Source organism: Mixophyes fleayi, chromosome 1 (genome assembly GCF_038048845.1).
Source record: "Mixophyes fleayi isolate aMixFle1 chromosome 1, aMixFle1.hap1, whole genome shotgun sequence".
NCBI classification, from domain to species: Eukaryota; Metazoa; Chordata; class Amphibia; order Anura; family Limnodynastidae; genus Mixophyes; species Mixophyes fleayi.
In genome coordinates, this window is record NC_134402.1 from 452,194,625 (window position 1) to 452,222,612 (window position 27,988).

The following is a 27,988-nucleotide window of genomic DNA, read 5'->3' on the forward strand; positions in this document are numbered from 1 at the left end:
CAACATGGTTTTGTCAAGGTGCAAAGTTACTCCTGCTTTGCTCTCCTTAATGACTCAGGCCCAATGTGTACTTAGTGCATTGAAAAAGATCCAAACGTGTCAGTCAGAGCATTTGTCTAGTAAACGACAGGGGCCGTCACCTTCAGACAAATTTAATTTATTATCTCGTACATGATTTCCTGAAACATTTTACTAAAGACATGGTTTTATTTGTCTGGGTTGTTTCTGTGTATTTCAGTCGTGCCATTATATCATCAAACACAGTTTCTTGCCTTTGGATATGTCACAGAGCTGGTTTTTGGATAGATCAATGCAGAGAACTCCGGATGCAGCAGCCGTGTGGTATTTAAGGGCAACGGAAATCAACAAAGCTGCCAATATAGACAAAGAGCTAAAAAAAAACACAGAGGGAAGTCAGAATAATAAACCAATGTATTTAGTAAAAATTGCAAGAAAATGTATACAAGACAATACATTAAAGTGATTTGAAGATAGTCAGTCCCATTAATTCTGGGTAAATTACCAGCTTGTAACCCTCAATTACTTAAAAATATTGGGCCTGGTTCATCAAGGAACGTATACTGAGTGCAACGTGTGTTTGTTTTAAAACGCCTGTAAATCGGCTCCCGAACTCATCAAGGAATGGATCTGAAGATACGGGCGCTGAAAAATTTGAGTGTAGGTCTGCTCTGCTCTACTAAACAGGACACTGCAGGATACGTCCTATACTCATGTGGATTATACATTCACAAAACAACAAACAGGAAAAAAAAACAATTAATATCAACTGTAATAATAATAAAAGCATTAACAGCAAAACATTTTTTTTCCATGAAATACATTTATTAGGATGATCTTAATATCTACTGAACATAAAATACATGTTTACAGTTACTCCTGATTGCACATACACGTTACAGCATGTATACCAGACTGTCATCACTACTGATCAGGACTTAGACTAGCCCTGTAGCTGGAGCAAGAGATACGGCAAATAAAGTATCTGAGAGATGTAAAGAGCTGGATTCGGACGTGGCTACGTGTGCTTGAGTTTGACACCCCCCTAACTGTACATTGACCTCCTCATCCCATTCCCTCCCAGGAATCATAAGCTGTAGTAAGCGTCCTGTGCGAACGCAGATGAATTGAACGTTGTTGCGTTTTTTTAGTGTTTTTAGTGCAGATTAACTTTGAGTACGATACACACAAAAATGACATTTACGTTCCTTGATGAACCAGTTTAGTTCAATCCTAATGTCAGCTGTCTGCAGATGCAGAGTTCTGAAGAATAAAATCAGGTGACTTGTCACATACATCAGGAGCTTAGAGATTTCAGGCTGCATGGAGTATTGACTCAGTATTAATCAGGACGCTGCCCCCCAGTGACTCAGCATTAATCAGGAAGCGGGCCCCCAGTGACTCAGTATTAATCAGAACGCGGCCCCTCTGTGACTCATTATTAATCAGAACGCGGCCCCTCTGTGACTCAGCATTAATCAGGACGCGGCCCCCAGTGACTCAGCATTAATCAGGACGCGGCCCCTCTGTGACTCAGCATTAATCAGGACGCGGCCCCTCTGTGACTCAGCATTAATCAGGACGCGGCCCCTCTGTGACTTAGCATTAATCAGGACGCGGCCCCTCTGTGACTCAGCATTAATCAGGACGCGGCCCCTCTGTGACTTAGCATTAATCAGGACGCGGCCCCTCTGTGACTCAGCAGTAATCAGGACGCGGCCCCTCTGTGACTCAGCATTAATCAGGACGCGGCCCCTCTGTGACTCAGCATTAATCAGGACGCGGCACCTCTGTGACTCAGCATTAATCAGGAAGCGGGCCCCCAGTGACTCAGCATTAATCAGGAAGCGGGCCCCCAGTGACTCAGCATTAATCAGGATGCAGTCCCCCTGTGGCTCAGCAGTAATCAGGATGCAGTCCCCCTGTGGCTCAGCATTAATCAGGACGAGGACCCCCTGTGACTCAGCAGTAATCAGGATGCAGGCCCCTGTGACTCAGCATTAATCAGGAAGCGGCTCCCAGTGACTCAGCATTAATCAGAAAGCGGCTCCCAGTGACTCAGCAGTAATCAGGATGCAGTCCCCCTGTGGCTCAGCATTAATCAGGACGAGGACCCCCTGTGACTCAGCAGTAATCAGGATGCAGGCCCCTGTGACTCAGCATTAATCAGGAAGCGGCTCCCAGTGACTCAGCATTAATCAGGACGCGGCCCCCTGTGACTCAGCATTAATCAGGAAGCGGACCCCCAGTGACTCAACATTAATCAGGAAGCGGCTCCCAGTGACTCAGCATTAATCAGAATGCGGCCCCTCTGTGACTCAGCATTAATCAGGAAGCGGGACCCCAGTGACTCAGCATTAATCAGAATGCGGCCCCCAGTGACTCAGCATTAATCAGAATGCGGCCCCCAGTGACTCAGCATTAATCAGAATGCGGCCCCCAGTGACTCAGCATTAATCAGAATGCGGCCCCCAGTGACTCAGCATTAATCAGAATGCGGCCCCCAGTGACTCAGCATTAATCAGGAAGCGGGACCCCAGTGACTCAGCATTAATCAGAATGCGGCCCCCAGTGACTCAGCATTAATCAGAATGCGGCCCCTCTGTGACTCAGCATTAATCAGGAAGCGGGACCCCAGTGACTCAGCATTAATCAGAATGCGGCCCCCAGTGACTCAGCATTAATCAGAATGCGGCCCCCAGTGACTCAGCATTAATCAGAATGCGGCCCCCAGTGACTCAGCATTAATCAGAATGCGGCCCCCAGTGACTCAGCATTAATCAGAATGCGGCCCCCAGTGACTCAGCATTAATCAGAATGCGGCCCCCAGTGACTCAGCATTAATCAGAATGCGGCCCCCAGTGACTCAGCATTAATCAGAATGCGGCCCCCAGTGACTCAGCATTAATCAGGAAGCGGGACCCCAGTGACTCAGCATTAATCAGAATGCGGCCCCCAGTGACTCAGCATTAATCAGAATGCGGCCCCCAGTGACTCAGCTTAATCAGAATGCGGCCCCCAGTGACTCAGCATTAATCAGAATGCGGCCCCCAGTGACTCAGCATTAATCAGGAAGCGGGACCCCAGTGACTCAGCATTAATCAGGAAGCGGGACCCCAGTGACTTAGCATTAATCAGAATGCGGCCCCCAGTGACTCAGCATTAATCAGAATGCGGCCCCCAGTGACTCAGCATTAATTAGGAAGCGGGCCCCCAGTGACTCAGCATTAATCAGGAAGTGGGCCCCCAGTGACTCAGCATTAATCAGAATGCGGCCCCCAGTGACTCAGCATTAATCAGAATGTGGGCCCCCAGTGACTCAGCATTAATCAGGACGCAGGCCCCCAGTGACTCAGCATTAATCAGGACGCAGGCCCCCAGTGACTCAGCAGTAATCAGGACGTGGTTCCCTTGTGATTCAGCATTAATCAAGTCGCGGGCCCCAAGTGACACCGGCATTTAATCAAGAATCTGGACCCCAGTGACTCAGCTATCCTTTAATCTGCCTGTTCTTGCCCACAGAGCTAGCACTCAGATCTCAGTAATAGCTCCTACAATTGATACAAATTGATTAAACAATGATCTCATCTATGTTCAAACACCTTACCCAGGTTACATTATACCCATCATTTTCAGATGCTTTTTTTAAGTTATAGATTGAACAGGATTTTTTTCATTAAGTGGTTCGATACTACATGAAATTCTTGTTTGTTTTTGGGGGTGGGTTGGGGAGTGCAGCTGATTTGAAAACTCAAAGATATTAATCATAGATTTGCCAGAAGATTGTGCATATTCTCCACTTCATCCATAACTAAGGTGCCCTGGCCACTGCAATAATCTCTACCCCATCTCTGCATGATAATATAACTTTTTGCTAATGTTTAGGACCGGAAAGTCATACTTACCAACTCCAGCGTGACTGGAGGGCAGGAGGGGGCCAAAAACGTAATTTGCGTCGCGGGGTAGGGGCCAAAATGACGCGATTGGCCTCGTCCCGCCCCCTCCCGCCCTCCAAAATGGCGTGATTCACCGAGAATCGTGTCGGTGTGAGATTGGGATGCGGGAGAAATGCCAGCTTGCTCGGGAGCCCGGGAGACTGACCCGAATTTCGGGAGTCTCCTGGACTTTCCGGGAGAGTTTGCATGTATGCGGAAAGTGCTGGCGCGGCGTTACTTTCACAGCTGTAATACCCATCCTCTTATCTCTGAATTCGAGCTCTCAGTTACACTGCGCACGTTGGCTCACATGGCGAACTTGATATCTCCGGATCAGTACCGCTGAGGCCACCAGCTACCGCGATAGTCTTTAAAAAAAATTGTTGTGGTAACTGATTTTTTTTTTTATCGTCGCGGTAACCAGTGAAAACAAAAAGTCACCCTTATCGCAGCTATTGAAAAATAGGCCCCGAAGGCATGAATTCACTCATACAAAAGGGCTGAATTCTACAGGATGTCGCAAAAGAGGAAAAAACTGCAGTTTAGCATTTTTTCTGGTTCGTAAAAACCCTTCCTAAGTGCTAGGAGCAGCTGTTTCTTGCAGACTATCCACCAAGATTTAGTAATCCAGCATCAGTAATAGCAGGGACGACGTCCGTTTATTCCAGATATGTTTTATTACTTGCTGTGGAATTGTTGTAGATTATGTCATATTTATATCATCGCTTAGGTACTAGCAAGAGACAATTCTGTTTTAGGACACTGTCGCATAGGATTGTTTTGGTAGCATTTAGATTGATATGATTAATAACTCTATTATTCCTACCTTGGCTCTGATACATTAATTATTAAAAAATTATAAATAGCAAAATGAATGCCTGGGAGCCCCGGTGACACGGGACAGAGTGAGTGCAACCATTGATTCACTTTGTGAGCCAGAAGCTCTTCATCTTTTCCGTGTGACTGTCCTACCTCCCAATTCCCGGCTCCTCTTTAGCCAAAGGGCTCAGCAGAAAGACACAACAAAATTTAGGCTTTTATTTTATAACTTTTTGGGACGACGGTGACTGGTATCACCGCCGATGATGCTCCAAACTTTTGCATAATCCTGATTACAGAGATCGATATATGGATCTACTACTAATATTATTAGAACTGATGAGACAACTGATAAATGGGCCTTGTCTTGTGTCATTACATTAAACTAAAGGTTGCTTGCGGTTTAATGATTAAGTCAACCCAATGCCGTTCACATGTACAGTAACCGTATTGCCAACAGTCAAGTCCGGCACTACCATTAGGCTGGTTAGGGGACATTTAAAATGATGTCACTCATTAAGTGTATCTAATGTGCCTGTGGAGCCCTCTCACACCCTACACACACACACACACACACACACACACACACACGGAGCCGTCTGCTGTGGTTAGAAGCAGCAAGGGGTTGGGGCGCCAAATTTGAAACCGGTTCGACCACCCAACAGTGCTTCTACCGGCCATGCCGACAACCCAACTGGCCCAACTTGGCCACATACATAATTAGTACATTTGAAAACGTTTTCTCTCATGTGTCGTCGGGTAGAGTGATAGGTTGGCCCCTTGTTGGGTTATCTTAATATAATGTACATCAGATCCAAATAGACCTGAGACAACTGCTTTAGACCCTGTGGTATTAATGTGGAATAGGAGAAGATGGGTTTGAACAAGGTTTCCCAGACCTAGTCCTCACAGCCCCCTAACAGGGCAGGTTTTCCATATCTCCTTGCTTGGAGCACAGGTGCTATCAATACTGACTGACACATTGTAACACATCCACAGGTGGTATAATCATATCACTGGTCATCTGCAAAACCTGCACTGTTAGGCAGCCATGAGGACTGGGTTTGGGAAACCTTGCGTTAGAAGTGATATAAGCTGGACTGACCATTCCAAGTGACATGAAGCACTTTGCAAACTTTTATGGCTCAGTTTGTTAGTTTGGAAAAAAAAAATGGAAGAAAAAAGTGAAAAGAAAAATAAAGTTAATGCGACGTTTTGATCCATAAGTTGAATCTCATCAGATTCACACATCTCAGCTTTCACGTACGACCTTAATTCTATATGAGATAAATGGTCGACAAGTCTATAAACTGGGTCCAAGGCACAAACGTCTTTGTAAATCAGTTACAGCTCGTTAAATTAGTCATGTTGTGTTCTGCCTAAAAATAGTATTCAATTTAATATACTTTGTACAATGTTAATGCATCATCATATATTCAAATACGGATTTATTCCACTACTGTGTTCTTATCATATCTAGGACTTTCTTACGGCCCTCGTTAGTATTTTGGAGATAACAATGTTGTATAGAGGAGGAGCTTCAGAAGGCTGCACTAAATATAATCAATACTATGAAGTTTTCCGCTATATTTACCTAATTTCCTTGTGACTATTTCTGGCTCAGCTGTCAGGTTGTCTTATTCTTTCTCTGCTCCACTAAGTAAAGTATTTTTACACATTTCCTTCTTACCATTTTCCCCACATACAAACATTTGCATAGAGAGGAAACTGCACAGTGAAGGGTCATTCAGTGGGTCTGTGCTCCATCGGTAGGAAATAAAGACCCAGTGGAACGCCACAGAATAACCTCCATGACCCCGACTGTCAAAGTCTGACCTTGGTGGATATTAATAATATCAATTCTACTGCTTGTTTCCTCTCAGTTTAAAGTTAGAAAGTAGAGGTAAAAATGAACTGTCTGCACCGCCTCTAATTGCTGTGCTATCTATCTATCTATCTATCTATCTTATGTCTATCTATCTATCTATCTATCTATCTATCTATCTATCTATCTTATGTCTATCTATCTATCTATCTATCTATCTATCTATCTTATGTCTATCTATCTATCTATCTATCTATCTATCTATCTATCCATCTATCTATCTATCTATCTATCTATCTATCCATCTATCTATCTATCTATCTATCTATCTATCTATCTATCTATCTATCTTATGTCTATCTATCTATCTATCTATCTTATGTCTATCTATCTATCTATCTATCTATCTATCTTATATCTCATATCTATCTATCTATCTATCTATCTATCTATCTATCTATCTATCTATCTATCTATGTCATATCTATCTATCTATCTATCTATCTATCTTATGTCTATCTATCTATCTATCTATCTTATGTTTATCTATCTATCTATCTATCTATCTTATGTCTATCTATCTATCTATCTTATGTCTATCTATCTATCTATCTATCTTATGTCTATCCATCTATCTATCTATCTATCTATCTATCTATCTATCTTATGTCTATCTATCTATCTATCTATCTATCTATCTATCTTATGTCTATCTATCTATCTATCTATCTATCTATCTATATATCTATCTATCTATCTATCTATCTATCTATCTATCTATCTATCTATCTATCTATCTATCCATCTATCTATCTATCTATCTATCTATCTATATATCTATCTATCTATCTATCCATCTATCTATCTATCTATCTTATGTCTATCTATCTATCTATCTATCTATCTATCTATCTTATGTCTATCTATCTATCTATCTATCTATCTATCTATCTATCTATCTATCTTATATCTCATATCTATCTATCTATCTATCTATCTATCTATGTCATATCTATCTATCTATCTATCTATCTATCTTATGTCTATCTATCTATCTATCTATCTTATGTTTATCTATCTATCTATCTATCTATCTTATGTCTATCTATCTATCTATCTTATGTCTATCTATCTATCTATCTATCTATCTATCTTATGTCTATCCATCTATCTATCTATCTATATATCTATCTATCTTATGTCTATCTATCTATCTATCTATCTTATGTCTATCTATCTATCTATCTTATGTCTATCTATCTATCTATCTTATGTCTATCTATCTATCTATCTTATGTCTATCTATCTATCTATCTTATGTCTATCTATCTATCTATCTATCTATCTATCTTATGTCTATCCATCTATCTATCTATCTATATATCTATCTATCTTATGTCTATCTATCTATCTATCTTATGTCTATCTATCTATCTTATGTCTATCTATCTATCTATCTTATGTCTATCTATCTATCTATCTATCTATCTATCTATCTTATGTCTATCTAACTATCTATCTATCTTATGTCTATCCATCTATCAATCTATCTTATGTCTATCTATCTATCTATCTATCTTATGTCTATCTAACTATCTATCTATCTTATGTCTATCCATCTATCAATCTATCTTATGTCTATCTATCTATCTATCTATCTATCTATCTATCTTATGTCTATCTATCTATCTATCTTATGTCTATCTATCTATCTATCTTATGTCTATCTATCTATCTATCTATCTATATATATCTATCTATCTCATATCCATCTATCTATCTTATGTCTATCTATCTATCAATCTATCTTATGTCTATCTATCTATCTATCTATCTATCTATCTATCTATCTTATGTCTATCTATCTATCTATCTATCTATCTATCTATCTATCTATCTTATGTCTATCTATCTATCTATCTATCTATCTATCTATCTATCTATCTATCTAATGTCTATCTATCTATCTATCTATCTTATGTCTATCTATCTATCTATCTTATGTCTATCTATCTATCTATCTATCTATCTATCTATCTATCTATCTATATATATCTATCTATCTCATATCTATCTATCTATCTTATGTCTATCTATCTATCTATCTTATGTCTATATATCTATCTATCTATCTTATGTCCATCTATCTATCTATCTTATGTCTATCTATCTAATGTCTATCTATCTATCTATCTTATGTCTATCTATCTATCTATCTATCTATCTATCTCTTATGTCTATCTATCTATCTATCTATCTATCTTATGTCTATCTATCTATCTATCTATCTTATGTCTATCTATCTATCTATCTATCTTATGTCTATCTATCTATCTATCTTATGTCTATCTATCTATCTATCTATCTTATGTCTATCTATCTATCTATCTATCTTATGTCTATCTATCTATCTATCTATCTATCTCTTATGTCTATCTATCTATCTATCTATCTATCTATCTATCTATCTATCTATCTCATATCTATCAATCAATTTATCTATCTATCTTATGTTTATCAATCTATCTTATGTCTATCTATCTATCTATCTATCTATCTATCTATCTATCTATCTATCTATCTCATATCTATCAATCAATTTATCTATCTATCTTATGTTTATCAATCTATCTTATGTCTATCTATCTATCTATCTATCTCATATCTATCTATCTATCTATCTCATATCTATCTATCTATCTATTTCATATCTATCGATCAATCTATCAATCTATCTTATGTCTATCTATCGCTATCTGCAATGAGCCCAATATATTATAAAGTTAGGCACACTGAGTTACCAGGTGGTAAGACCTCTTTGACTGTACTATTCTGGGCTCTTACCTTTTATTTTATTCAGATAAATACCCATTAAATCATTTTGAAAGATGTAGAAACTACATTACATGCATCTGACACTAAAGAACATCCGATGAGCCCCCATCTTTGCTGTTGGTCGTTCTTTAATTCTAACATCTAGATCTCGCTGAGTCATATCATGAAAGGTCTCATTGACCTTGGTCATTGAGGTCACAATCATCAGGAACAAATCACCATGTAAGACAACAAATTACCTGACATTTCTCCCCAGCATTAAACACCAGCACTGGACACGACACTACATCATTGAGGGCTACAGATGACGTATTAACCCATTATCTGCACAAATGTCCTGCTTGCATAGTACTTCCCCGGAATCTGCCCCGCTTACAGTAGGGTTAATTTGCCAGATGCTAGAGGGCCGGTCTCTCGCTCTCCAGTAGATTTGTTTAAAATATAATTTTAGCATGAATGATAGAGGACGTGGTTTCTTGTTTTAATTTACTGAAACATGTGCGCTGCTGATTATATCCTTCCAGCACCGCGACTGCACCTGATCGGGTCCTTTTCTTCGGGATTGGATTTTAAAGGTCAGAGTGAAAAGGCCAGACCACCGCAGAAGACCCAGTGTCTCAACATCCTGTTTAATTATATCCAAATTTACTGTAGCATGTCAGCAGAGCCAGTGCCATGCAAAGGTCACCCTTCCTGTACAGCTTTCCTAAATTGCATAAAAAGTGGAGAAGGAGGGATCCTGACCTTGTTTAATCAATGTCTGGATGGAGCCTGCACTACATGCTGTGCAGGGGGACAGTTTGTTGTGATAACCTTACCCCTGAGCGTCAGTGTGGCCAGCTATTATTCACCATGGAGATAGAGGCGCAGCAGGACAAGTGTGTCCTCCTGGAGAGGGGTCTGGACAGTTCACTTTCTTAGTTATTCTTCTACTCATGGTTAAATGTTTATAATATATAAATAATGTTAATTTTTAAAAAGAGGAAAATGGAAATCCTTTATTTCCAAAGTGATCTATCTATCTATCTATCCCATATCTATCTATCTATCTATCTATCTATCTATCTATCTATCTCCTATCTATCTATCTATCTATCTATCTATCTATCTATCTATCTATCTAATATCTATCTATCTATCTATCTATCTATGATCTATCTATGTCATATCTATGTATCTATCTATCTAATATCTATCTATCTATCTATGATCTATCTATGTCATATCTATCTATCTATCCCATATCTATCTATCTATCTATCTATCTATCTATCTATGATCTATCTATGTCATATCTATCTATCTATCCCATATCTATCTATCTATCTATCTATCTATCTATCTATCTATCTATCTATCTATCTATCTATCCCATATCTATCTATCTATCTATCTATCTATCTATCTATCTAATATCTATCTATCTATCTATGATCTATCTATGTCATATCTATCTATCTATCCCATATCTATCTATCTATCTATCTATCTATCTATCCCATATCTATCTATCTATCTATCTATCTATCTATGTCATATCTATCTATCTATGTCATATCTATCTATCTATCTATCCCATATCTATCTATCTATCTATATATGACCTATCTATCTATCGAACATATGTAACATTGAGGAGTTCCGTCGAGTTCTCCTTTAAGACACAGACTCCTTGACCTTATGGTTCCTTGTGACTGAGAAGCCTCCTCAGCTCCTGACTCAATTAACATTTAAATGCCATTTGGTGGGAATATGAGCGGTGCCTTTGAAACAAACAAATTGCTAACATCTCGCTGCAAGACAGAGAGATCCGAAGCTTCATTTCAATCTGAAGCCCTAATTGAAAAGGCCTCTTACTTCTGGGATGCCATTTGGGAGGCAAGAACTTGTTCTGAGCTTTGATAAGATGCTGAGATGCAAAACAAGTTACCACATTGTAACTACAAGAATATGTTTCATCCTCATTCATAATACAACACAGTGCAATTGTTATTCTGTGGTGTAATATCACCTGTCTATCTATCTATCTATCTATCTATCTATCTATCTATCTATCTATCTATCTATGTCATATCTATCTTTCTATCTATCTATATATCTAATATCTATCTATATATCTCATATATTTATATATCTATCTCATATATAACAAATATCTATCTATCTATATCATATATATCTAATATATATCGATCTACCTCATATCTATATATCTATCTATCTATCTCATATATATCTATCTATCATCTATATATCTCATATCTATCTATCTAATTATGTCTCTCTACTTTCTATCTATGTATCTATCTCTCTACTATCTATCTATCTATATATCTCATATATATCTAATATCTATCTATCTATCTATCTATCTATCTATCTATCTATATATCTGATATCTATTTATCTATTTATCTATCTATCTCATATATATCTAATATCTATCTATCTATCTATCTATCTATCTATCTATCTATCTATCTATCTATCTATCTATCTTTGATGGATCCCATATGATGATCACTCTTATGACCTCTCCATGTTGACCTTGCTCTTTGAAGGTCATCCTACAATCTGATAACCACATCTTATCACAAGCCTGTTGAACCAAACTGTGAATTTCAAATAGAATTGTCAAATGTTGTGGTTAGTTCCTATCTACTTCCAATTGCTTTTATTCATGATTTATGGACCATTCTTATGATGCATGTTGTGCTATGCCGATATGTTGAACACGCATATATGTAATCTCTTATATGTTAGTTGTTTGTTTTTAATTTTTTGTTTGTTCTATTTAGTTAATTTAGTATATTTATTATTAAAACCAAATCACATAAAAAATTAATGTTAACATCCAGAAACTCCACTTCTCATCTCGGGACTTAATACAGGAGAATTAAAGGTCACCTCCACCCAACATTTCTTATCTCTCATTTCCTAAACTGTACTATACAAATTAGACACTCTGATTAGTTGCTGTGGGTTACAGCCCGTCTATTGAACACTTGCTACAGCACTAGTTTTCATTAATGCCAACAATTATAATTAATAGAGGAATGGAACTATTACGGTTGCTGCATATAATATACGCATTGAGCAATGCTCATGCTCAACAATAGCTTTTCAGTATAAAATATTTGTTTTCTTGATGACCAATCATAAAATCTTCACAAACATTCATCCTGGAATAATCCTACTAACTATCTCTCCGCACAGTTATTATATAGATTAGTTGCTACACAGAGTGAATGGTGAGTAGTAGAATGTATTCATATTTATACAATACCCTGGAACAATATATGTATTTTTTACGTAATCTTATTACTTTTCTTCCCTTTCAATGAACTTTCATTGAAAATGTACATAAATACAATATAAAACACAGACTGCAAACGCCAAAGTCCGAACCAATAAATAAATATATGTCCATTGAAGCACCCAGAAATACATTTTCTAGAGGCTTTTACACTGATTAAGAAGGTAGTTTTGTGTTGCACAATGCCGATGGGTTTCTGGTAGGAGAGGCCGCTGCAGGGGTCAGAACTGCAGGGGTAAGCAGGAATCGTGAGGGGGGATTCATACTTTGCTTGTCTCCAAATACTTACATTCTTTACTGGATATTTTATAAAGCAGAAGGAATGGAAATGTATCCTGAACTTGTCGTTAGGATCATCGTTTTTTTACTTCATATTATGTAAAGTTATAAAGTTGTATCGCCAAACACCACAATATAATACCAGGTTCGATAATACGTAATAAACATCATCTAATGATTTTATATATCCCAACTGAATCTGCACATCATATTAATGAAGTAGGATTCAAATACTTTTTAGGAACTAAAGAAAAAGACATCAAGGAGATAAAGTTGCTTTTATTCACAGACTACAGTGTGAAAGTGTATAATTATTGCATCAAAGACATTTTAGGAACATTTTCAGATTATTCCACCTGCATAGAATACACCCCTCCTCCCAGTACACAATAAATAAACTAAATCACGCTCCCTACCAAATAAAAAATGGCTGTACATTTGCTTTCCTCTACAGCACAGTGGCTCAGTGGTTAGCACCTTTGCCTCACAGCGCTGGGGTCATGAGTTTGATTCCAGACCATTGCCTTATATGTGAGGAGTTTGCGTGGGTTTCCTCTGGGTGCTCCGGTTTCCTCCCACACTCCAAAAACATACTAGTAGGTTAATTGGCTGCTAACAAAATTGACCCTGGTCTGTGTGTGTACGTTAGGGAATTTAGACTGTAAGCTCCATTGGGGCAGGGACTGATGTGAATAAGTTCTCTGTACAGCGCTGCGGAATTAGTGGCGTTATATAAATAAATGGTAATAATAATAATTTTCCATACATATTTTGTGTGTGGGGGAGGGAGGATGGACACCCACAATTCCCTGCTATATATTGGAATGGAAGTAATTACCCATATTAAGAAAGAAGGTCCTAGACTCCGACGTGCCTTAGAATCCCGGGAATGAAGAGTTAACTCTATGAGAATATACCAAGTGTGCTCGGGGCCCAGACAGTCAGGAAGAGCATTTCAAAGTTATTTTCTGTGGTATTATTAGCATGTGTCGGTGAGAGTAAATACACCTCTCCAGCCGCAACCTTTGATGCCAGTCAACGCTCCTCTCTGACAGATGGGATCAATAGAGTCGGACATTAGCTGGGATAACTCCACGTTCCCTCTCCTGATTCCCTTCCTTGTAGTGACAGGATGTGAAATGCGCGTTGTCTTTTCAGGTTGGGCGTCGAGGACCGCGTGCTCACCTACCGCACATGGGTTTACGCCGAGTCGCTGTAAGGTGCATATATATTAACCTCTTCACCGCTGACGCTTTTCCCGCCCTTGCTCTGAGCCTATTTTGGAACTTTTTGGCTGGTCGCATTCCACCATCAATATCAGTCATTTCTTTATGCAATGTCCACACAAAGAATTCCGTGTTTTTTTAACTTTGAATATGCAGAAAATTCTATTAGTTTGCTTGTACCTCCTTACGCAGCAAAGAAAATCTACCCAAAATGACCAAAGAAAGTGTTTTATTTATTGTAAAGTGAACTAAAAGTCAATGTTCTCTGTAGTGTAAGGCGTTCGTACATGATCACCACACAATAACTTCTAAGGAGCTACATCATTTCAATATTGGGACTCCCCTCTTTTAAACAAGGGTGCCCACAGTCTGTAGGGAAAATATGGCACATTAAGTGCCCTCAGCCCATCCAGATTTTCTTCTGTAGTCTAAGGTTCGGTGAAATCACTGTGCACTGGCGCAATGATGTCATCAACAGGCACCTCTTCTCCCGGCCCCCCCACCTGCAGGAAACACCATGGGGGAAGGATAATTATAATTTGAATTGCGTTGAACCCCCAATGTGCTAACTGGGATTGGTCTGTAGCACTTTCAGGCGTGGGCTGCCAAATTTCAGCCCGGAGGGGGTGCGATGATCATTGATGACGGTAATATTCAGGTAATTTGCATCCACGGGGGGGGGGGACAGACTGAGCGGTCAGACTGAGCGGCCCAGGGGGCCAATGCCCCCCTGCCCAGATCGCCCCTGAGCACATTAGAGGTATATGTGTAAGACGAGTCAAACTGAATCTTAGCACATAAGGGGGTAAAGCCGCCCACACACATTCAATTCAGCCATTTAGTGCGCTGAACTGATATTTATTGGCTAGGAACTAGTGACATCATTAAGGCTGGAGGCACTTCAGTGGACTGATAAGCTGCGTGCCTCTGCACCTCAAGACTCATAGATGTCGCTGGGAGCAGTTGAGAGTTGAGAATGTCCAAATGATTTAGGGTTTAGATAATTTATACTGTCCTGCCAATTTCCAGAGTCAGTTACAGTATGAAGATTTAATATTCTTTGTGGCAAAAGGTCAGATATTGAGTAGAAGCTTATAGCTGCACTGACACCTAGGGAAATATTTTCCTAAGGCCCTTCCTCTCTCCGACGTAACTCAGGAAAAGATTTTCCCAGATGCTTGTGCAGCTTTAAGCCCTGAAGCCATCACACATTTGCGGTTTACAGTCTTTATTTTTTCAATTGCAGGTTCTGAATATTTCAAGAGATTTGGAGGCCTCATTGTTTTGGCTGTGCAGCCGGGGTCATAGGACTTAATATTACACTTATACATCTCCACAATATTTCCATGGTGGATTACTGGCCTTCTGAACATTAGAATATATATATATACCCCCACTTCCACCACTGGGGTGACACCAGATTTCAGAGTAGAAATGTAATACATTTAGTATCACGGATTGACGAAATTGCGGAAACATTTTGTGCAAATAGAGTTTTGAGACAGAACGTGTCACTGAATTTGGGGTATGGCTGGTAACTCGCCAGGTCCAATTGCGGTCTAACATGGCAAATACTTTTGCAGAGCAGTGTAAAACATTTCTCTTATGGCCAGTCTGTAATTAGTGTCTAGAGATGAGCAAAACTTTCAAAACTGCGGAATTTTCCATTTGTCCAATGGAATTTTTGTCTCAAGCATTCCGCGTGGAACTTTCCCAATCATATTTGTTTCACTCCTACTACTCCCATGTTATACCCAAACCACAATGATGACACCGTGTTTGTCCATGCTGTATTCACAGACTATAAATTCTGCAAATCGTCGAATTTCCAAATCCTTTGCAGAACTGCCATTGACCACGTCAAAGATCATACTGCCGGAACTTTGCAGTCATGTAAAACAAATACAGAAGTGGTAGTTGCTCAATCAATTTATAGGCTCATAGCAGGAGCTTGAAAGAGTGGGGTTTTCCTAAAAGGAACAAGCACACAGAGAGATCCCCCAGCACACTGCTATAGCCAGCAAAAGATCTGCCATTTCTACTGTAGATAAAAATGCAAAAGTCTTAGTTGCGCACATTTGCATATGTATGTTAAAGCCACCCGCCACACCAAGGTGCTTTTGCTAATAGGGTGGTCCTAACTCTAAACAATGATAGTCCCATATATTTGGGCCACACACATATGTGTTTTTAAATTGAGAGCTAACTTACCAAGAATGGTATGGGCCAAATATATGGGACTCTCTATATTTAGAGTTTGGACCATCCTATTAGCAAAAGCGCCGTGGAGTGGCGGGTGGCTTAAACATACATTTGCAAATGTGTGCAACTGAGACTTTTGCATTTTTATGTACCAGTAGAAATGGCAGCTCCTTTGCTGGCTATAGCAGTTATGCAAAACAGCCTATTGCTGTTACGAAATTCAAGTTATGCAGCAACTTCTGTCATCTCTTCCAGTGTCCTGTCTACCAGTGACGGTTTAGTACCTGTGAAGTTTCAAGGTGCATCACACCCCAGGAGAAAGGAAGGGTAACGGCTAGAGAGAAATATACAGGTGACACTGTGATCTGTGCCCCTAGCACTGCAATCTGACATTTGTTACAAAGAAATGACGTACATGACACCGGCCCTCTTGGGATTACGTTGATGCGGCGTGTTAGGTATGTATTTTCTTTGACCACAGCTAATTAATAAAGCTTTGCAAGCCAAGATTCAGAGCAGAAAATCAATGGCGTATGGATTCTCTTTTAGGCCCCTCAGAAGCGCAGCGCCACATGCAAAGTGACAGCGTAGGACAATGCAGAATCGAAAATCTGTTTATTTATGTTGGTGTCTGTAATAATGCGCAGCGACATGCCTAAATAATAATCATTAACTAGTTCACTGCCAACTTCCATTGTGTCATCCATCTGTGTTCATTGACGTTATGTTAAATAAATCTCCAAAGAGGCAGTGGTCTAGGGCACCGGGTATCCTGGAGTATAGATTTAACCATTCACTGGCTTATATTTCTTTACGTGGTGGAACTGTCTGTGATTGGATGGTGATGTGATGTGCAGTCACACAGTCTATGTAGCAGGTTAGTGTGTGATTGGATGATGATGTCACACAGTGAGCGCAGTCACACAGTCTATGTAGCAGGTTAGTGTGTGGTTGGATGGTGATGTCACATAGTGAGCGCAGTCACACAGTCTATGTAGCAGGTTAGTGTGTGATTGGATGGTGATGTCACAGCGCAGTCACACAGTCTATGTAGCAGGTTAGTGTGTGATTGGATGGTGATGTCACAGCGCAGTCACACAGACTATGTAGCAGGTTAGTGTGTGATTGGATGGTGATGTCACACAGTGAGCGCAGTCACACAGTCTATGTAGCAGGTTAGTGTGTGAGGTCTTCTCACCATCTTGAGCAGCCAACGATTAATTAAATACATTTTTCTGCTACTCCCCGATATGTGTTTGTTGGGGTCATGCCTTTTGGTGCTCTGATTTGCTCTTATTATATATAATATTTACTACTATTTGCTGCCCAGCTGTTTTTTGTTGCATTGTATAAGTTTTATAACATCCACAAATGAAGTACGAATCACTTGACCGTCGGTTGGGTTGGACCAAAGTCAACAACTCCCTAGGTTGACCGGTTCCTGCGGCTGGTGCGGGGTTATAAACCCTGATCAATACACCTACTAATCACCACAACGCATTGATAAGCACGGCACGGGGCATTGGCTGCCAGGCACAGAAAAGTGAAATATCTCAGCTAATGGATGAGCGACCTATATTTTCATAATAAAGATCCTGCAGAAACTATGCGCGTAGAAAGAATATTGATGAGGCAGCTGAGGGCAGCGCCGAATAGAGATGAGTGATCGGACACAAGATATACTGGAGAACGATATCTAAATCACACCATCATTTTTATTCCCACTAGTCAAACAGTCAATGTTTTAAGAAAGACTTTGTCATATTTAATAGTGCTGTCAGACTGGCCAACTTGTCACTCGATAATGCAGTTTTTTTGTTTAGAAATGAGGTAGGCGATATAAGCTCTGTGGCCACAGTGATGTGATGGGCTGATGTCCATTCATGTCTGGTGATGGGTAATCCTTATTGAAGTACCATGCAATGTCTCACTCATCTCATGGGCTAATTGGTCACTGATCTATTGGCTGGATAAGAATGCTGGGACTTTTAGTTCCACAACAGTTGCCTATTCTGAATTAGACGCGTCACCCCTACACCCTTCCCCATCCTCCTCACCAGCCGGGGTCTTGTAACTTCCATATTAAACAGAAGAGCGACGTAGATAGAGTATGGTAATGACAGCACTGTGCAATTCTTTATCTCCCCGAACAGTTTCTCTACATTATTGCCATTTAGTGCAATCATTTCTTGCTGTTTCCAGGCTTGTTTAATATTGCTTAGAAATATCCATGTGAGCTGCTGACATTTTTTCCTCCTTTTCATGCTTGACATCCTGAAACACTTTACTATTAGTATCTAGGAAGCAAGGAAGCAGTTTCAGGATTTGTTAGTTGACCAAACATCAGTGTATCCTTGCTGCGTCTTTATAGAACATTTATATTCAGTTTAGAACACTTGTTTTGAGTTAAATTAACGACAGGTCTATTTATCATAGATCAAAATGCCCCATCTCCGCGGCAAACACACATTTTCACCCAAGACAGGGCTCCACCCAATACATCAAGGCATCTCCACCAGCAATAACACTCTCTAGCATTAGCCCCCGCTGGCGTTAAGATTCAACGGATCTCTCCGTGGAAAGTTTCTCCAGTATCGCTGTTGCCTTGGTTACATTTTATTGATAAATTATGGCAAAAGATATTTTTCTATCGCTGCACTAAGCAGAAAATCGGCCCCATGGCCATAGATTAATAAATATCTGTAAGGGATCTATTTATCAACAGTGCAGCGAGCAGTATGATTTTTCTGCTATTGCTTATGTGGCAATATGAAAATCACTTATCTTACGTTTAGAAAACAATCGCTGAGGAAATGCTAACGGCATGGGAATAAGGAGTCTAGATTTGGATATAAAAACAACATATTAATTTTAAGTTAAATATTTTTAAACATTCAATTACTTTACAAAGCAAAAATGATTTGTTGTAAGGCGTCTCCAGGCAAACTCACACCAGCATCACTGTGTGGAGGGGACGTATATGTTGCAGTTTTCTCTCCTTCCATACTCAGAGTCTAGGGGGTTCCTGGTCTACAAGGACATCAGGTAGTAGTCATGTGACCAGCATTGTAGTAAATGCATCACTCCCATCTTTGTACGATGACCTGATTGACTTGCCCACTGCAGTATTGATCGACACAGATCCAGGGTAACATCGTATTAACAAGAGCAGCAAGGTGTATTGATGGCGCTCAGACCACTGACTGTCCAGCCTGGTGATGGATGAATACCAGGGGATGACGCTTATTGCACGGTGTCATTCATGCCTCAGGATAATAACGATTAGTGTGTAAGGTAATACGTTCTTGTTATAGGGAAGATTTAATTGTATCCATTACATACAGTGTGGCATTTAAAATGCAAAAGTACAGTGTCAAATTAAAATGATCTATTTCATCAATATGGTCTGCATAGATTGCAAGCTCTTTGGGCTAATGTAGTTTGCATTAACACTTGCAGTTATTTCTCCTACAAATGAGAAACAGTTACGTATGGGTAACAGGAGAAAAGCTTCTGTATCCTTTAGCAACCAAACGTATATTTGTGCATAAATGTGTTGATATGTTTAAGCTTGACAAGAACAATGACAAAGTCTACAGTTTGCTATTGATTATAGCAACGTTTTAGCAGTTAATGGCAACCCAGTGTTATAAAAGTACCCCAAAGAACGCCCGTTTCATCCTTCATACCCCTTTCCAGGAGAAAGCTTTTTCCACCGGCTTGAAGTGAAGCGCCGTAATGAATAACGTGTCCCCATCACCTACATATAATAGAGGCAGCCATTTTGTGGGTGGTACCAATGAACCTTTAGAAATTGGTAAGTATTAGAGATGCTCACTGACCCCTGTTTACTGGTTTTGGTTTTGAATCTGGATTATCTTCATGTTTTGGTTTTGGCAAAACCACCTTCGTGTGCTTTGGTTTTGGATTTTTTCGAAAAAATCCTAAAATATGCTAAAATGACATAATGTTGCTCTGTTTTTGTTCCTACATTATTATTAACCTCAATAACACTAATTTTAAGTCATTTGCAGTCAATTTTGACCACCTCACAGGTCACAATATTATTTTCATACACTTTCGGACAAAGACTGCAGCGACCTGGCTGGATGGTAAGCGACAGAGCAATGACACAAACACACGGCAGTTCCTGGCACATCTAGGACACATTGGCACACAGCAGTGGCAGAAAAGAAAAAATGGTGCAAGATGGAATTGTCCTTGGGCCCACCCTATTTCCTATCACCCACCGTTATGTTGGATCTGAAAAAGGATTCCAAAAATCGCGAGATCCGACGACGTAACAATGACGTTTTGCCTCATTTTCAAATCCGAAAAAGCGCGAAAGTACCGAGGCGGAGCATCTCTACTAAGTATACACTTGCCTACTCTCCCTGAATGTCTGGAGGACTCCCAAATTTCAGGGAGTCATCCCGGACTCCCGGAATAGTAGACACCCTCCCAGATCTCCGCGGAGGCAGTGCTTAATGACTCGATTTGCGTCATGAGGCCTCATCCCCAGGTAACTGATACCGTGAATCTCGGTATTACAAGTAGGGGTCGGGGCTTCCTAATCTCCTATTTGGGATCTCCCAAAGGTGACATTTTAAAAATGGGTAAGTATGATTTAAATACAGTTGTTACATGTGGCTGGATAAAGATTCCTACATCACTGCCAGGCAATCACACAAACCTCTGATCGCCTTTGAAATATTCATTTGTGGGGTAAACAATGTAAGATTTCCCTGATCCCAAATTACTGAGAGAGTCATTGGGTGGGAAAAACCTCCATGATGTGAGATTTAGTCAATATTGGAAAAATTTGGTGTGGTTATTGATGGAAAGGGCGCTGCTTTCATCCGTAACAGCTGGAGATGAAATGAAAGACGCCGACTTGCTTTTATTAGAGAAATGGCTTCGCGAGCGGCACTAGGCAGCCGGTGATAGATCCCCGGGCTCGGTAATGAATGCACGGACACCTGCTTAGTGGGAGTGATAATTCTCTGTGGCACTAAACGGGGGGAAAAACAAGCTTTGCGTTGAGTGATGTCTGCAAGTTGCATTTACTGGAAGGAAAGTAAGAAATACATTTATTCCTTCTCTGCCAGCTGGAGAGTGGGCAAGGGGGGGGGGGGGGGGCTGCTATATTTAGACGCGGAACACGCGCCACGAAAGAGTTAAAGTGTAAAATACGACGCTGCAACTGCAAATGCTGCACATGAAAAGAAAGCCGTCTATTTATCTTATTTTTCTGTCATCTTCAATAACGCCTTCAAACAGATGGTTCAAAAATGTAAAGTGCAGCTGCTTTCAGTGGTCTATTGATCGATAGAGACGTAGACAGATAGACACGGGGCAGACTGACCGACATTGATAGGGACTATTTATTTGGGCAAGGTTCTGCACTAGATAAAAAAGAGTTCATAATTGTTGAAGATTATTTCAGCAAGAACAGAATGAAATGTGCCACAAAGATGTCACAATGTACTTACAGAAGAGCTTCTTGTGTAATGTGTTGTGATGCCACGTTCAGTGTCATTGTGTAGATACGCAGCCGCTCCGCAAGATTGTGCCCTATTTTATTAATTAAGAATTCATTTGTAAGGGTGACCAAAATCGTTTTCAAAAGACATTTTGGGCCTGATTCATGTTCGCACGCAGGTCCTTTTACGCGCTGTATCTTGCGTGAGCCGTGAGTAGGGGGGTTGAACTTGATTGTGTGTAATTCATGTCTGCACGCAACTGTCTACGACTTGGAGGGCGGAACGGGGGTGGGACGGGGCTGATGGATGTAGTCAATGTACAGTAAGAGCGAGACCAGCTACAGGGCAGGTGCAAGTACCGAATGATAGTGATGACTGATATGTATGCAGCCAGAAACTATACAAGAGAAACTATAAAAATGCATTTTATGTACTGTACATAGGAAAACCGAGGGGGGTTTCCGAGTGCCTGGAAAACCCCCTCCAAGCTTGGGGCACTGTATAATTGAGGTGGCCGGACCCTGAAAAGAGAGAGCTGCGTGCATCTAACAGTTGTGCAGGCAGCATTGCCCATGTATATTATGGGGATAGGAGGAGTTGGAGAGCAGCCAAGCACTGTCTAAAATGATAGCCACGCCCCCATGCATGCTGGTCACGCCCACTGGTGGCGTGGTGTGGAAACTTCCCCTCTATAAATCCTGCATTTGCCGCTGCTGTACGCATTAAGAAAATTATTTTTAAAATATATATATTTTTTCTTAATGATTATATTACTAAGAGTTGCAAATTCATTTTGGAAAAAAAAAAATGTTCCTATGCATGCTGATGTGCCTTTATATTGCACTGGCTTATCCTGCAGTCTGTCCTGTCCGCCTTCATACGACAGGTAACATATAGCCAGAGCACACTGTTATACATTTCTTCAGATCTGCTTGTATTTAGGTGTACATGTGTGCAAATTACGTGTGTTATTTTGAACCGCAAGCAGGCCCGGCGCTCCCATTAGGCAAGGTTAGGCACTTGCCTAGGGCGCCGGGCTCTGGAGGGCGCCACAGAATGAAAATTACTTTAATTACTGTGCGGCGACCGCTGACCATACCTGTCATGGCCGCCGCACAGCATTTAGATACATCCACGGAGGGGGGGAGGGACTATTGCTCACCATCGCCGCCTCTCTGCTCTGTCTCCTCCCCTCCACTCACTGACTGTCGGCCGTGACATCATCATCACGGCCCGACAGTGTCAGTGAGTGGAGGGGAGGAGACAGAGCAGAGAGGCGGCGGTGGTGAGGCAAGGTAAGGAAAGACGGGGGGAGAAGGGAGGAGGGAGCCGATTTTTGCGGGGGGGGGGGGGGCGCCGATTTTGACAAAATGCCTAAGGCGCCATGGACCCTAGCACCGGCCCTGACCGCAAGTTGCGTTCACATTGATGAATCAGGCCCTTCATGTCAGACATACATTTGGATTATTACTTATTAAAGAGGAGTTTGTGCTATGTTACAATTGCCTACTGTCAGCTGGTGCTTGTCCTATTGTACAGCTGGCCGTATCCGTAAGACGGATATTTCTCACTTCTAGTTTGGGCACAGTCAATTTGGTACCAGCATATACGAGGTCACACTAAGAAGCAAGAATGTACATTCACCAATATCCTGCACTCTTGTGGCAATGGGTAATAGCTATGTGTGGCCATCAATGGGCTGCGTCTAACTTACTGTAGACCCTATAACAATTGTGATTATGTACAAGAAACGTGTTAGATAACTGCGCTCAGAAGGTTTTGCCCACCAAAGATAATGTGGGGGTGGCAGACTCGCTGTGGTGCTTGTGTAGTGGACATTCTTTATAAAACAACAATTACAGATATAAATCTGTCGTACATCTGGAGCGGTAACTAATTCTGCAGATATTTTCTTTCCCATTGTGCTCTAGTAATTTCTTCAGATATATTTTGCTTCTACTGCTATAGTAGAACAACTGTCTTTTTTTATATAATATTCCCCTTAGAATGTTTGGAGACTTTTTAATTCCGCCAGATATACAGTTTGCACCGAGAGCCATCCGTCCAGTGCGGAGGTTCTATACGCTCGTACATCTCATGTCAACAAGTCGGATTGTCCGCTATACAATAGGTGTCGGGATGATTTCTCTACTCATAAGCTACTGGTTGATTCTTACCCTGGTCCTTTCAAGTCATTCTTTATTTATAGAGGTCTTTAGATGCAAATCAATTATTTATAATGTCTCCTGTGTGACTCTGATGCATAGAATGTGCACTGTTTATAGCTCAAATAGTATGGACAGAAATACGCAGCCCCATGGCTGAATCGCTGGAAAGTGCCTGCCCCATATATATATATATATAGTGCTGTCTGTACGTCAAGAATTAGCAGTGCATGCTGGGAGTAGGTGGCACCGGTTTTATCTACCACTTAGAAGTGACAGAACTCGCTGCAGTTTCAGTCTTATTACAACGGGGCAGGGACTGAGTTCTCTGTACAGCGCTGCGGAATTAGTGGCGCTATATAAATAAATGATGATGATGATTGTTCAGTTTTTTATGACACCATTTAAGTGAATCGTAGAGAACGGCCGTGATCTGCTAGTGCCATTCATATTAGAGATGAGCGCTGACCCCCGTGTTTTAGTTTTGGATGTGGTTTTGGTTCTAAAACGCCTTAATGTTTTGGTTATGTTACAGGTTTTAGCCAAAAATCCTGCAATGTTTTGGTTTTGGATCTGGCTTTAATTAAAAATTTTGAAACATAGAGTAAAAATTAAGTAATTTTGAGCAGTTTTTGCTCCTATATTACTATTTATAGCATTAACGAAAATGTATAATCATTTACAGTCTATTTTCTAATGATCTCTTCACAACTGTCCAAATTTTCACTAATTTTGGTCAAAGTCTGCAGCGAGCTGGCCGGCTAAAACTAGTGACAGAGCAGCGGCAAAAACACATCGCAGTTTACTAACGATTAAGTCACCATTTCTGCTGTCATTTTCTTTTAATTCAATTCCATACCTCACATTGTAAGTCAACGTTTCGGTCCTACATTCGGACCTTTATCAAGACAACCACGTAGAACAACAGAAAAGATAAATATTAAACAAACCATGTAGTTACCTGATTTCTTATGGAATCCCAGATTGTCTTCAGTCACAGCTCGTGATTCATCAAAATGTGATGGTCTGCAGATCACTGCAAAATATACGAGGCAATGGCTCCCTTGTATTCTCTATGAGGCGCTCCAAACAATATGCATTCCACCCAGGAACGTATAAACCCATACATGGCAACTTTTGTGAAGTCATGTGACATGGGGTAGGAGGAGGGCGTGGCGATATTATCGCGTCACCATAGCCCCGCCCCCACTATAAAAAGACGAAATTCACGGTATTGAATGGAGGGGGCAGAGCTTTATGACGCGATTAAACCCCACCCCTCATTCACTGCCATGAATTTCAGCAAATGCAGGAGCTTAGCCTACTCTTCCGGGAGTCCATGCGGACTTCCTGAAATTCGGGAGCTTCCCGGGAGAGTAGGCAAATATGTATGTACCGGAAGTGCCAAAACCGGGTTTTCACTGTAACAACCAAACATAGCGATTAATACATAAAATGTAGAGAATGTGGGGTCCATAGTTTATTCCTCCCTCCCATGGGCGGAGTTAGAGGGATCAGAGTCTTAGTTGCTGAATGAGTCCTACCCTCATATTACTCTAAAAATGTCTTTTTGAGGTAGAAAATATCTAAGAAGTGGAGAAGGCGATTACAGTTTAGCGGCTGACTACACCAATTTAAAATAGGAAAACTGTATAGGTGCCGGAAATAGGGCGGGTACACGCTCCACAGTGCTTTGTTTTTTTAGGAATACTTCCATTTGGGATGACTTTTGCACCACTGCAAGGAAAGTGCATTGATAGAACCACATACAAAATTGCAATCTTATTAAAAATATTAAAATGTACAGCATACTTGCCAACTCTCCCGGAATGTCTGGGAGACTTCCAAAATTCGGGTCGGTCTCACAGACTCCTGAGAGAGCAGGCAAGTCTCCCGCATCCCACAACTGCCTAGCCTAAATGACTCGATTCGCGGTGAATCGTGTCATTATGGTCCCGCGGCAAAACGGCATTTTTTGCGCGGGGGGCGGGGCCAAAATGACACGTATTGCCGCGCAGCGCCCCCTAAACTGTCTACCTTGTTTGCCCCTTAACCTTCACCCAGTCTCAATGGTCCTTCGTGTAATTCTTGTCCCGATTTACAAATTAGACAGCTGTAATAATTGAGCAGCGTCACGAAGTTCTGCAGCTCCCAGAGCCTTTGTTCTCAGCTGGGGGCGTTCCAGAGATCGCAGAGTTAATCTCAGCTGACCATTGTCCAGGCTTGTCCTCTGCTCCACCAGAAACAAAGAGAGCGTTGGAGACAGGGCACAGCTACTGAAGCCCACAGAGGGTGCCAAAAGTGTGCCGCACTCAGATGCCAAGATGTAATCGCCTTGTGTCTGATGGATGGCATCACTAAACATGTTATTGCAATGGTTTCTGGTGCTATAATAATTACACAAGCTGACTTCTAGCTGTAGATCTTCTCAGAAAGGAGCTGAGCAGACAGCTTGGATTGCAGCAGAGAAATAAATGAATGCTTGATTAATACATTGCATCTAATTAAGACGGACGTGTCTGCAAAGCCGTGTGCAAGTAGCCCCCAGTTTACTGTGACTGTTACATCGCTGTGTCCCTCATCGCTTCATCTGTATGGGGGATTGGGCAGAAGGAAAGTAGGGTCAGGCTAATCAGGGGGAAACGCAGGATTTCTAGAGGGGGGTAGGGGGGGGGTTCCAAATATTTGGTTTTGGAAAAAAGCAAAAACAAAAGCAAACTTGCTGTAATAAACCGGAACAGACACTTTTTTGTTTGACTGTGAATGAGAAGTTTGTTTGAGTGACAGAGTGTAAGACGTAATCCATAGTTGCCTACTCTCCCGGACTCCCAGACAAAAGTCCGGCAGCTAGCTGTTGCCGTTGTTGAAGACGGTGGGGGCGGGGCTAAACGCGCAATTGTGGTCCTGCCCCCTGCCGCGATTGCCTAAAATTGCCTACGATTGACAGGGGACGGGGCCTAATGACATGACACGCCCCCCCTTCGACGGACCCTCTCCCGGACAGCTGCCTTCAAAAGTAGGCAAGTATGATGTAATCTAATAACTGCTGCAGAAGCTGCTGGTCCACTGTTTCCACTTGTCGGTTTTACTCTGGACATGATATAAATAGAAGTGGTACTGTGCAGTGTACATATGTACAGCATGAACATGACATAAATAGAAGTGGTACTGTGTAGTGTATATATATACAGTATGGACATGACATAAATAGAAGTGGCACTGTACAGTGTATATATGTACAGCATGGACATTACATAAATAGAAGTGGTACTGTGCAGTGTACATATGTACAGCATGGACATGACACAAATAGAAGTGGTACTGTGCAGTGTACATATGTACCGCATGGATATGACATAAATAGAAGTGGCACTGTGCAGTGTACATATGTACAGCATGAACATGACATTAATAGAAGTGGTACTGTGCAGTGTATATATGTACAGCATGGACATGACACAAATAGAAGTGGTACTGTGCAGTGTACATATGTACAGCATGGACATGACATAAATAGAAGTGGTACTGTGCAGAGAACATACATTCAGCATAGCAAAATAATTCAGAATTGCATACAAAACAGAAATTAGGCAGCAGTGCTGTATTCATATATGAAAAATAGAATTAGAAAAGTAGAATATACATAAGTGTAATAAACAAGAATGAGGCATAAAGTAAGCTGTACATTAATGTGATCACTGCTTTATATAAATCTGACCATCTAACCAACATCATATTACTCTACAAATCTAATATCAATCTCCTATAACACCCCATTACAGGAAAAACTATTAAACTTAGTGACTCACCCAGCGCTGACATCAGACTGCAGTGATAACAGGACAGTTACTTTCTCTATTTTTTGTCAGACAAACACTAGAGCAC

General features: G+C 40.8%; 2 protein-coding genes and 1 long non-coding RNA gene across 3 annotated transcripts in view; 2 read left to right on the forward strand and 1 right to left on the reverse strand.

The window, feature by feature from the left end:
• TPGS2 (tubulin polyglutamylase complex subunit 2) overlaps window positions 1-27,988 on the forward strand; it is a 1,173,328-nt gene that overhangs the window by 517,686 nt on the left and 627,654 nt on the right. The gene's annotated exons all lie outside the window — the stretch shown is intronic.
• The window catches only part of CELF4 (CUGBP Elav-like family member 4), an 814,373-nt gene that overhangs the window by 412,606 nt on the left and 373,779 nt on the right, over window positions 1-27,988 (forward strand).
• Window positions 103-27,981, reverse strand: LOC142110043 (uncharacterized). Its single transcript, XR_012680475.1, has 2 exons — window positions 27,913-27,981; window positions 103-391 (listed from the first exon to the last, which is right to left on the reverse strand). It is a non-coding gene; the product is annotated as an uncharacterized LOC142110043 (long non-coding RNA).